This window comes from Hibiscus syriacus, unplaced genomic scaffold, assembly GCF_006381635.1.
Source record: "Hibiscus syriacus cultivar Baekdansim isolate YM2019G1 unplaced genomic scaffold, ASM638163v2 tig00005974_pilon, whole genome shotgun sequence".
Lineage (NCBI taxonomy): Eukaryota > Viridiplantae > Streptophyta > Magnoliopsida > Malvales > Malvaceae > Hibiscus > Hibiscus syriacus.
In genome coordinates, this window is record NW_024062076.1 from 4,161,942 (window position 1) to 4,173,717 (window position 11,776).

At 30.6% G+C, this 11,776-nt stretch overlaps 1 pseudogene; it reads left to right on the top strand.

The window, feature by feature from the left end:
- The first annotated feature begins 4,271 nt into the window (after window positions 1-4,271).
- Window positions 4,272-5,693, top strand: LOC120200448 (annotated as a pseudogene).
- Window positions 5,694-11,776: the final 6,083 nt, after the last annotated feature.

Below are 11,776 nucleotides of genomic sequence, written 5' to 3' on the forward strand. Positions count from 1 at the left end.
AAAAGCGCAAAGTTTAATATGATCCTCGGATACTCCATATGGTTTCGTGCTAGAGAAAACCGTATAAAATTTAGTAAGGTCTTTGTGAGATTTTCACTTGGTAGTCTATGGAAAGTATGTAAAAGATGGATCAAGCCGGTCTTGAGTTCGAATAGTGTTTCTCCATTCGGGAATGCGATGCATAATGGTTGTTGTTCGGTAGGTGACGTAGCTAATTGTCAGATTGTTGATGTAGTCATAGGGATCGATTCATTTTCGCACAGGGATTCTACCTCAGATGTTGTTTCAGGAACGAATGTTGTGTCAACAATTGGATCATGTAGGTTTCGTTTTTGTTATTGTTGTTGTCTTTCTTCCTTATGCGTGCGTTCGTGTAGTCTCTGGGCTACTACATCGATCTTAGGTTTAAATCAACTAGTTCACCCGAGTTCTTCCTAGTCATAAATCAAAACAAACAATATCAGTAATTTGCTGAAGTCCCCGACAATGACGTCAATTTCACAAGCATCGTAATTGATAAATAAATTAAGCCTTTTTCTCAAATAAATAAGCTAAGAATATTGTATAGAGAAGAAAGGGTCAATTTGCAGGGACTTAGAAATTTCCAATGTCGGTTTGAATTGATCTTGATCCCAAAAAATTGTAAAGAAAAAATAAAGGGGTTTAGTAAAATAAATTGAATAAATAAAAATAATAAAACTAAGAATATAGATTATTGAAAATAATTATGATGAGTGATAGCCTCCAACTTTGCTTTGCCTCAATTTGGTTTGATCATTAAAATAGGTTTTACTTCGAGATTCTTGTCGGTTATAGTCTACATGGCCCAAGCCTTGTAACTTGCACTTCTCTCCTATGAACTAATTTTCAATATCCATCATTAGAATTTAATCCTTGTTTTGATCAACAATGGCTATTGATGTTAACACCAATGCTACTTTAAATACTGGAAAATCATGTGCTCAGATTATGGTGTTTCAATAAGATTCGAACCTGATCTCCCCAACGGTAAATCAAAACAACATTCAAGCCAATGTTCACTCTTTGAATTTAAAATGTTGAGATATTTGAAAGGAAATGTCTATTGTCAATCATAATTTGTAGAAAATCAAGAAATATATCTGAAGGTATGAAGCGCTTTTCAATTATCACGAAATAGATTGAATTGTTGCTCAGCTTTTGGCTAATAGGAAAATTAGCTAAGCATGATAGAAATCATACTTAGCAATATATATATTTATAACCCGATATGAGTTCAAAAGGTTGAACCTATGGGGTATTTATAACCCGAGAGTTCTAAGTAAATAAAATAACTAATTCTTAAGTACAAGAAAACGATATAATCAAACTAAAAATCCTACCGAGGGTTCTAATAAAATAACTAACTCCTATATAAATAATAATAATAATCAAACTAAAAATCCTAAATCTAAAAAGTTTATCACAAAAGATAAAAAAAATATTTAAGTTTTGTAGTTCTAGTTGAATTCTGCTTCATCTTATGGATAATCTTATGCTAGGTAAATTCCAATTAAATACTCAAGAAAATTACGCTCGTCTTTTAGAAGATGTTGACTGAACTATCGAAATCTACTACTTTTTGTGCTAATTAATCCAATAAAACTCATGTCCAAAATAAACTCAAAATAAAGATAAATCATTAATATCCAATCGAAAAAGAAGGAGTAAATAATGATAAATATATATGCAATATTAAACACTCATCACAAGTAGCATAGTAGAGTAGAAGTGTATCATTGAGCTTTGTAAAACTCAACATTCATATGTTTCTGTTTGCAAGTTAGTAGCTTAGATTATTTGAGAAGTACTATCGCGATAGCATATCTATTGTCTCTCGTCAGAGTAACGTACTAAATATTTTAATAGACATATGTATTCATAGAACCCTTTTTATGTATTTTGGTATGTAAACTATATTAATATTATATTATTTTGATTTGTATCAAATTGTCATGAAACTCTGAATTATATAAGTGATTTATAACTATTTTTGGTATTTTGCATTATGACATGAGTTTATATTGTGTAAAGAAAAATATTTTAAATTATGTGTTGCTCTGGCAGTCCAATACTACATCTTAGACCATCTTAAAATGATCAAATTTGGGGTGTTACAAGATTTGTTTTTGACGTTTTCTTTGTAAATATTCATATGAATATTTCTAATGTAAAATTTGTATTTCTAATTTGCAAAACATAGTCATTTTAAGTATTTATTAATTAAAAGTGTAGATACTAATTACTAGGTTAAATATAAATTATTTAAAAAATAAATTATGTAAACAAAAATTGTTTAAATAAATTAAAAATATTAAATAAATTAGTTCATTTAAAATTATTATAAACTAATTAAATTATTATAATATAATTTAAATAATATAAATTGATTAAAGAAATAGATTAGTTAATATAATATAAAAAATTCTTAAATAAAATTTGAAAAGAGAGACGTGATTAGGAAATCACGCCTTCCCTAAAGAACAAAAATGCTTTTGTAAGACGCGATCAATTGGATGCGTATTCGTCCTATATGATCGATAAGAATATCATTTCCAACATTAATGTTGTTTGGATATTAGTTTGATAATTTAAGGGTTAATTGTACCAACAATCAACGAATTATGAATAATATGTTTAATTAATCTTTGAACTTTAAAATATTTTAAATAAAATATCATTCCAGCAAACATTTTCTATCATATTTAATATTAAATTACTACTTGGATCTTATTTATGAGTAAACAAAATTCGATTCGAATTAAAAATAAATAGATTTTCGTTGTGAAATAAGAAGGAAGGAAGTGGTAAGAATAACAACAAAAGAAATATATGAGAATAAGGAGAGAGAACTATGTTATTATCTCAATAATGAATTGTGTATAATGCTTTCTCTAAACTCCTTATTTATATACATAAGAAGTAGATATCATATAGAACTCTAAATCTAAGGATATTAAAGTCATTGTCTTAACCATTTTTTCTTATAAGTTTATTTTTAAATGGAAAAACCAGGTTCACGACTTATTTAAACAAATTGGATTTTTATTAATTTGGAGTCGCCATCGACCTTTAGGTTAAGTAGGTCGAATACCTTAAAAACATCTTTTTAAAGAAAACAAAATTAATCAATCTAAAATTAAAAAGCATGCATTCACGATTTGAAATCATAAATTCTCTTGGACATTGATTAAAAATGGATTGAGGGGATGTTAGAATGAGTCACACTTCCTTAAAATTTTAAATTATTATATACTGTAAGTATTTATTTGCATTTTATTTCATTATCAAATTTCATACTCTCTGAAATTTTATAATTTTGTACTTCTAAAATTTTAATATAACTTTTTAAATTCACATTCCTATTATAAAATCTTGCATACATCCCTAACATTAATCATAGTGTATGAAAGGAAAGGAGAAGTGGATTCATAGAAATACTGCATTAGTTGATTTCCACGATTTGTAACTTTAAAGACTTCACGCGGCGTAATTCATATTTTAAATTCGTAGTTTGAGATTATAAATTATCTTGGTCATGGGACAGGGAACAATAGAGGGATATTAAAATGTAATCATACTTTCTAAAAATTTTAAAATATTTTTTATATTTTATATTAATAATTTAATTTCACACTCTTAAAATTTTGTAATTTTATGTTCATAAACTTTAAATATAGCTTCTCAAATTTCAAAATATAATGTTGAACCTGATATCAGAGAAAAGAAAAAGTGGATTAGTTTTGTTACTTTGAAGACTCCACGTTCGTAATTCATTAAAAAAAGAAAGGTGGATTAGTTTGATATTAAAGAAATATGAAGAAACAAAAGGTGGATTAGTTTTAATTTCTTATAATTTTAATATTTTATTTTTTATTTTATTATTATTCATAACTTTATTTTCGACACTTAGTTACCAAACATTGGCCACTTTAACTGCAGGAATAAAATAATGCAATGTACCTTTCATCCACTATTTTTATTAGCGAATTATTAAACAAAGACAAACCGAGCATTTATTAGAATCTTTCTCTCGTTGATTTCATCATTCTCTTGTTGTTAACAAACTTATTCATGAAGAAAACTGAGGTGGTCGTTATTGGACAGCTTCTTCCAAAGAATGTCGATTTTCATCTGACCAAACTGATGTGTGAACCATATTAAAAATTGAAGACGAAACAATGAGGAAAAAACCCTACAGTTTTAGCGTATAAACAATGATCATTGTTTCATGCGTACGTATGTGTATATATATATATATAGCAGAATGTTAAGGAAAACACACCAGAAAACACTAAAGTACATAAGTTTGTAAAGAAATTAAGCAAGCAAAATGGAAGAAGCAAAGGTTCTTCGCATGAATGCAGCAGATCATGAAATTAGCTATGCTAATAATTCAGTTTTCCAAGTACGATATTACATGATTTCTTCTTTATATATGTTCGTTTTTCTTTTTTAAAAAAATGACCAGTTTTTTGTGCTTTCAGAAAGCAGTGATATCAAAGGTAACACCAATCATTGAAGAATCCATTAGAGATATGTTCAAGGAAATGGCTCCAACTTGTATAAAGGTGGCAGACTTAGGTTGCTCATCAGGAGCTAACACCTTCCACACTATATCTCAAGTTATTAACACAATCCATGAGATATGTAAGCTAGAAGAGTTGAAATTTCCAGAGTTTGAAGTGCTTCTAAATGATCTTCCAGACAATGACTTCAACTCTGTGTTTAAGTCGGTTCCCGGTTTCATTGAGAGGCTGAAGAAAGAAAAAGGAGTAATGGTGCAAGAAGGGTGTTTCATAGGAGCAGTTGCGGGCTCTTTCTATGACAGACTCTTTCCAACTAGAAGCCTCCACTTTGTCAATTCTTCCTATGCGCTTCATTGGCTCACAAAGGTCAGTCACTTGACCAAAACCCTTCTCTTTGATCTATTAAAGAATCTATTTTAATCTCATTTAACTTTGATCTTTTCATTAGCTCCCAGTTGGGCTAGAGAAGAATAAGGGAAACGTATACATGGCAAGATAAGTCATCCCAATGTTTTCCAAGCATATGCCGACCAATTTCAGAAAGACTTCACAAATTTTCTAAGCTTGCGCTCCAAAGAAATTATATCCCAAGGCCGTATGGTGCTAACCTTTATGGCTGGAAAAATGTCGACCCCTCCAACGAAGACTATGGTTGGGAGCTTGTTGCTAAATCACTTCTTGATTTGGTTGCGCAGGTGCCATATAATCCATTTACTCTATTTCAACAATTACTCAATTGCAATAAACTAACTTAATTACGAATTGCAGGGAGTTGTAGAAGAGAGACATGTGGATTCATTCAACCTTCCTTTTTATACACCTTGCAAACAAGAAGTGGTTGAGATTTTCGAGACGGAAGGATCATTTGAAATTACTAATCTACAAGTTTTCGAAGTGGATGCCGATCATATAAATAAAAATGAGATGCTCCGTAACAAAGACTTTGGTTTCGACATTTATACGCAAATGGGAAAAAATATTTCAAATACCATCAGAGCTGTTATAGAGCCAATGATCTGCTGTCATTTTGGAGATGCTATAAGTGACAAGTTATTCACAAGGCTTGCTGCAAATGTGGAGGACGCTTTAATTAATTCAATGATCGATAGGAGGGTTATCATTTTGGTTTCTTTGACCAAGAAGTAGTTAATAAGGGAGTTGATGGATCAAAAGAAAATGGATAATAGGGTTTCTCAAGTAAAACTTTTAAATATGTTCAAGTTTTAACGTGTGGGTGGGATGTTGTATTGTCTCTCTTTATAATATATCAAAATTACTTATTCAATAAATGAATCAAGTCACTTTGGAATGGACTTTTAAAACAACTAGACCTTATATATATATATATATATCATTATAATATTTATGGGGTAAATTATGTGACTAACTAGATCTGATCGTAACACTTGAGTCAAATTTAGGAGGTTACAATCATATTCACAATTATAACCACTACTAATGTAATATGTTATTCTATTTTAAGAAAATGTTGTATGTATTCGTTTTCACTTTTAATAAGTCATACAAAGGTGTCATAAGGAGATCTGAGTATCCATTGCTGATATTGTTTCATGTGATTCAAGAGAGTCAATATATCAATAAATGATCTTACAAGTCAGGTTGCAAAGGGACATGTTGTGTATTGTTTTTTAATGAGCATGATTTTAGAACCTAATTTACAAATATTGTATAGGTATGTTCCTTGACATGTACTGTATGTTTAGTTTTCCATGCTTTGTTTCATTTTTCTGTTACATATTGCACAAGCATATCTGATTTCTGATTAATATGATTTACATATTAGAGTTTCTATATTGAGAATATCTAAGGAGGTCCTGGGTGCCTCTTTGTAGGGTAACATCCCCATTCTTATTTCTATTTCTTGTTTTGGGTTCATCTGTGAAGGTCATGGGTGCTTCTTCGGAGGGTAAAGTCTCCATCCTAATTATATGTAACGAAAGGTAAGGTTGTGAGAATTTTATGTTATTGTATTATGATGTTGAATAACTGGTTATATTGTTGCCCGACTTCCATATATTATATTACATCATGCCTAAATTATTTATTTATTATTGTTATTATTATTTTAATATTGATATATGTTGCACTTATAGGACACATTGAACTCTTTAGCTCACTCTTTTAGTTTTCTTATTTTTAGATCTCTCTGGCCTTTAGGGTTTTGATTGATACTTGGAAGATCAGTTGTTTGCACGTTTCGTTAGATATTGTATAAACTTTTTCAGAATTTGAAATCTTTATACTTTTTTCTATCATACTTGACTATTTTTGTGTATTTGAGACTGAGATATTACGTTTATATGGGATTCTGGACTTTGTTTTAGCATGCATTATTTTATAAAAATTCATTTTTTATTATTGGAATATACAAACTTTTTCTCGCTGTATGTTGTAATCTAAAATTGTTTTGGGATATGATGTTAAATCTTAGTCTCCTGGTCCTAATCCATTTAGGTACTTCAATTATTGGGTTGATCATCTAGGGTTTATGGAAATTATGGTTGAATCTTGGGATGATGTGGTTTTCGGGGATCCGTTATCTTGACCTTTTCAGAAGATTAAGAGTTTAAAGGAGCCTATTAAGGAATTGAACAATTCTTGTCATAGTAACTTGCAATTAAGGGTTCAAGAGAAGAGAAATGAGCTTGTGTTGGTGCATGTTTATAATATGGATAAAACATAAATCTTAGTCAGTTGTTTTCTAAATATAAAGCATTTTTTGGGGCTGAGGAGAGCATCTTAAAGCATAAATCTACGGTCCAATAGATAAAACATGGTGATAAAAAATCTAGTTTGTTCATCATATGCTGAAAATAAGGAATAACATGAACTCTATAAGAGTTCTTTACAATGAAGAGGGTGTTCGACTGGAGATAAGATAGCAACTTTTTAAGGAAATTGTGGCATATTTTTAGAGGCGATTGGGTACAGTGAACTCGATGGATGTTCCCTTGATTGGCTTCTTGAAGGAGCTGGTGGGGGAGAGAGAGATTCTGAGGCTAAGACAAATATAAGTAGGGAGGTGACTAGAAAGGAAGTCAAAAGTATTTTCTTTGAATGGAGAGAAAGCGCTCGGACCTGATGGTTACATAGCCAGCTTTTTCCAATGAGAATGGGATGTTGTGGGAGAGAGGTTATGCAACATCCTTTTATAAAATAAAATCAACTTCTTTAAAAGGAGACAATGTTAATATTTTTATTTTCAGATAAATTAAATCGTTTGATTTAATTTGCATTTATATTTCAATTTAAATGGATTATTATTTAAATTAAATTCATAATTTTTTAAAAATAAGATAACATATAATTTAATAAGGTACTAATTTTAGGCGTCATAAGGGTGCTTTAACCTTTCTAATGAATAACTAATTGTGAAACAAATTTTTTTATTGGTGTTAAATCAAACTTATAAAAGTATCCTTTAAGAAAAGAATTTTTGATTTTTTATAAAAAATAATTTTAAAGGTGTTCGATCATATATAACCCAAAATGATTGATGACTACTACATTATAAAAAACAAATGCATTTTAAAAGAAAAATTATTCATCAAAGTAAAATCAATTTTGACAGTAATTGAATCAAGATGGCCAAAGTGAGAATTTCATTAAAATGGAGGGAGTGAAAGACTAAAAGAAAAGGTGGTAGAAGTAGAGATGTGAAATCATGTAATCGTTTAGATTTATGTTCAAGTCAGGTCAACCGAATAAGGGTTATGTCTAGTCAATTCAATGGTTTGACTCAATTTAGGTCAGGTATGAGTCAATTTGGGTTTGCGTCATTATTAAGTTGATTTGAGATCATACTTAGTTCAAATTTGACTCAGATTAATTTCAGGTCGGGTCAATATCAGTTTATGTTAAAACGATTCGCGTCTAAATCATTTAAATATCCTGTTAGTTTAGGTTCGGGTGGAATTTAGATTAGCTTTCGTTCAAGTCGAGTTATGTCATTGACAGATAAAATTTAGGTCGGATAATATCAGTTTCAGGTGAACTTCAGGTTGGATCTTACCAGATACATATGGACTTCAGGTTGAGTCATTTGCAAGTGAATTATTTATTGTCTTTCACGAACGTCTAATTGTAATTGTATTGAATAATATATATATACTATGTTATAGTCTTGCCTTATATTATATGCTTTTAGCCATAGTCTTATAGCCACAACCATTGACTATAATAATAGCTATGTAATTGAAAAAAATATAAAGAGAGACATTACAATAATTATCCCTAAATATATAGCAAAATTTATTACAAACTACTAACTAAAACTAAATTGAAAAAACATTGGTAAATTATAAAATGTAAAGATGAAATTAATATCAAATTTGACTAAATTGCATTCATTAAAAAAGTTGGTGAACAAAAGTTTATGAGGTTTGGAGATTATGATATAATTTATAGGGTTTTAATTTTATGATTTACTTTATAGAGTTTGGAGTATATTAAAAATAAAATAAATATGGGTCAATTTTGGATAAAAATATAATTAAAAGGATTCAATTGAAAAAACATGAAATTAAAAACTAAAATTTAAATAAATTAAATACATGCAGGGATCTGTCACATCCCAATTTTTGGTGACAAATTTGTGAGTTTTCAACGTTTTGAGATAGTTTTCGAATCTATTTAAAAGTTCATGTACTTGTTCCCTGATTTAACCATTGTTGATCTGTTGAGAAAAAATAAGTTAAGGCCGATGGGTTTTGAACCCAGACAAGAGGGTATGGTGAACCATGCCCTAGCCATCAAGCGAAGGCATTATTAGTGTTAGAATTTTATTTTAAATATTTAAAAAAAAAAATTTAGATGTGATTTTAAATCCCAAAAATCATATAGATCCCGGTGACTATCGAACCAAATCCCCAATTCCCAAACCAAGCTAAATCCCTAGCCTTCCGTGTCGGCCCTCACCGATTCTCCACATTCCATTCGCCGTCAACGTACTGCCACCCCATCATGATCGTCGTCTCGCTTCAATCAAAACCCCTCTAACCCCACTCCAGAATTCATCGTGGGGGAGCTCACCAAGGCTATGCCGAAAATCCACCCGACGCCTTGGTTATCCCTCAATTTCGTCCATTCAAGGCATCAACTCACCTCACTGTCGCTACCACTGAGCTCCTCGTCCCCATGTGCTCGAAACCTAACCATGGGTCGTGTCATCATTACCTTCCTCGTCGTTCACCATCGGGGTAAGTTTTGAATAATTTTCGATTACTTTGTCAAAATTTATTGAGATTTTAGGGTCAATATTGGTTAATTTAAGCATGTAGGTGAACCGGGGATGATCAAACCATCAAAACAACCTTTGTCACCAACGCACGTGCTACCACACGCTGATAGTACGCATGGGGTTTCTCTACCGATCTATGACTTTTCTAGAACGGTTCAGTTAGACCGAACCGGGTCAAGCTGAATCAACTCAGACAGAGTCAACTTGTTGACTTTGACTGACCTTTGACCTTGAGCAGAGTTGACTTTGACCAAAAAGTTAAATTTTTTGAAAAGTCATATTTTATATTTTTCGACGTCCTGAGTCTGAATCTGTAGTCCGTTTTGCCAAATTCAAACCCATTAAGCTATTTTTAGCATTTTATCTCTTGATTCAATACGAATTTTCACGTTTAAGTTCTGTTTCTAATGTAATTGGTTTTGCCATGAATCCAAGACATTATGGGACATGGAATTAAAGTTCGAGGGTGCTTAAATGGAGTTTAATTGGTTAATCAATGTGAGTCATAAATCGAGATAATATTTTACTACCTTTTGTATGCTTTTCAAAACCCATTTATAATTGGTAAATGCATGAATGGAAATGATTGGCCAATTAGGTGTATTTAATTATCAGTGGACTCAAACTGAATATGAAATTAAGGCAGAACACTTTATAAGACTCAGAAAGCTCACAAAAGAAATTGTAGACCGATCGGAAACAATTCTAAGTTTAGTGATTAGTTAGTAAATAAAATAACCTCAAGAATTCAAAATTATGATTATTTAATTTAAAGGTTAAATGCCAGGAATACTTGGTTAAGAAATTACAAAAAATAACTCTATTTTATAAAATTACAAAAATGCCATTGTACAATAAAAAGACCAAGATTGTCCCCGAAGGTGAAAAATAACCCATAAAGGACATACTTGACCAAATTACTATAAAAAGTGTATATGTTTGGCTTTGAAAAGAATTGTCGAAATGTCATCAAGCTGCGAAATAACTAAAATAACCTCTGATATTCAAATGACTGAAATACCCATAAACCATAAAAAGAATAGATTACATTGAACTCTAAGATGATCGAAGTAACCTCGAGTGTTAAAGTGGCCTAAATATCCTAACAACTTGGAATAAGTGTATTCCTTTGGATAAATTTTAGAAACCCCAATAAACTCAAATGTTGTACCATCCTTAAAGGTTATGGAGCATAACTCAAGTATGTTGAGTATTTTTGATACTGATGCACCACAGAAATATATAATACCATCAAATACCTGATCGTCTGCTCTAGTTTCGTTTAGTGGTAATTCTGAAAGTGACCAGTTCAACCGGTGTAATCAATATTAAGAAGTGATTATTGATGAAGTATATCAGTCCAAATTATTGACAAGTTTTACAGGGTGGAGTTTGGTTATTACGATTTGACTCAAAGTCATGATAATTCGATATAAATTCATAATAATGCAATCTACTGTTTACCCTTATTGGATTAAGTTACTAAGAATTCATCAGAAATTAAAATGTCTGAAATACCCCTATTTACATGAATAATGGAAACACTCATGTTATATCTAGATCTTCAATAATTCTGACGTAAAAAATCCTAAGTACCTTTTTAATACACTCGAATTTTAAATGATTTTTGAAACAACAATTTCTGAATGTTGATTCGATATGCTAATTAACAAACCCTTTTTATACGGACCTCAATTCTAAATTTCATCCAATCTACATAAGTTATACATTTTGGTAGAACCTGATGATGTCTGTATTATTAAGGTATTGTATTTTGGTGTATCGGTGGAGGGCATTTATGTGATTTAAATAACTACATTTTCATTTTACAACATTCTACTGGATCATGATTCTGATATTAAAGTTATTGCTCAATCTGAATTCTACTGGATACTATATGGGTAGGAGTCTGGAGTACGGAGGTTCAACTCTGATCAAGCTGGTAAATCCTTATGGACATAAGGAGACC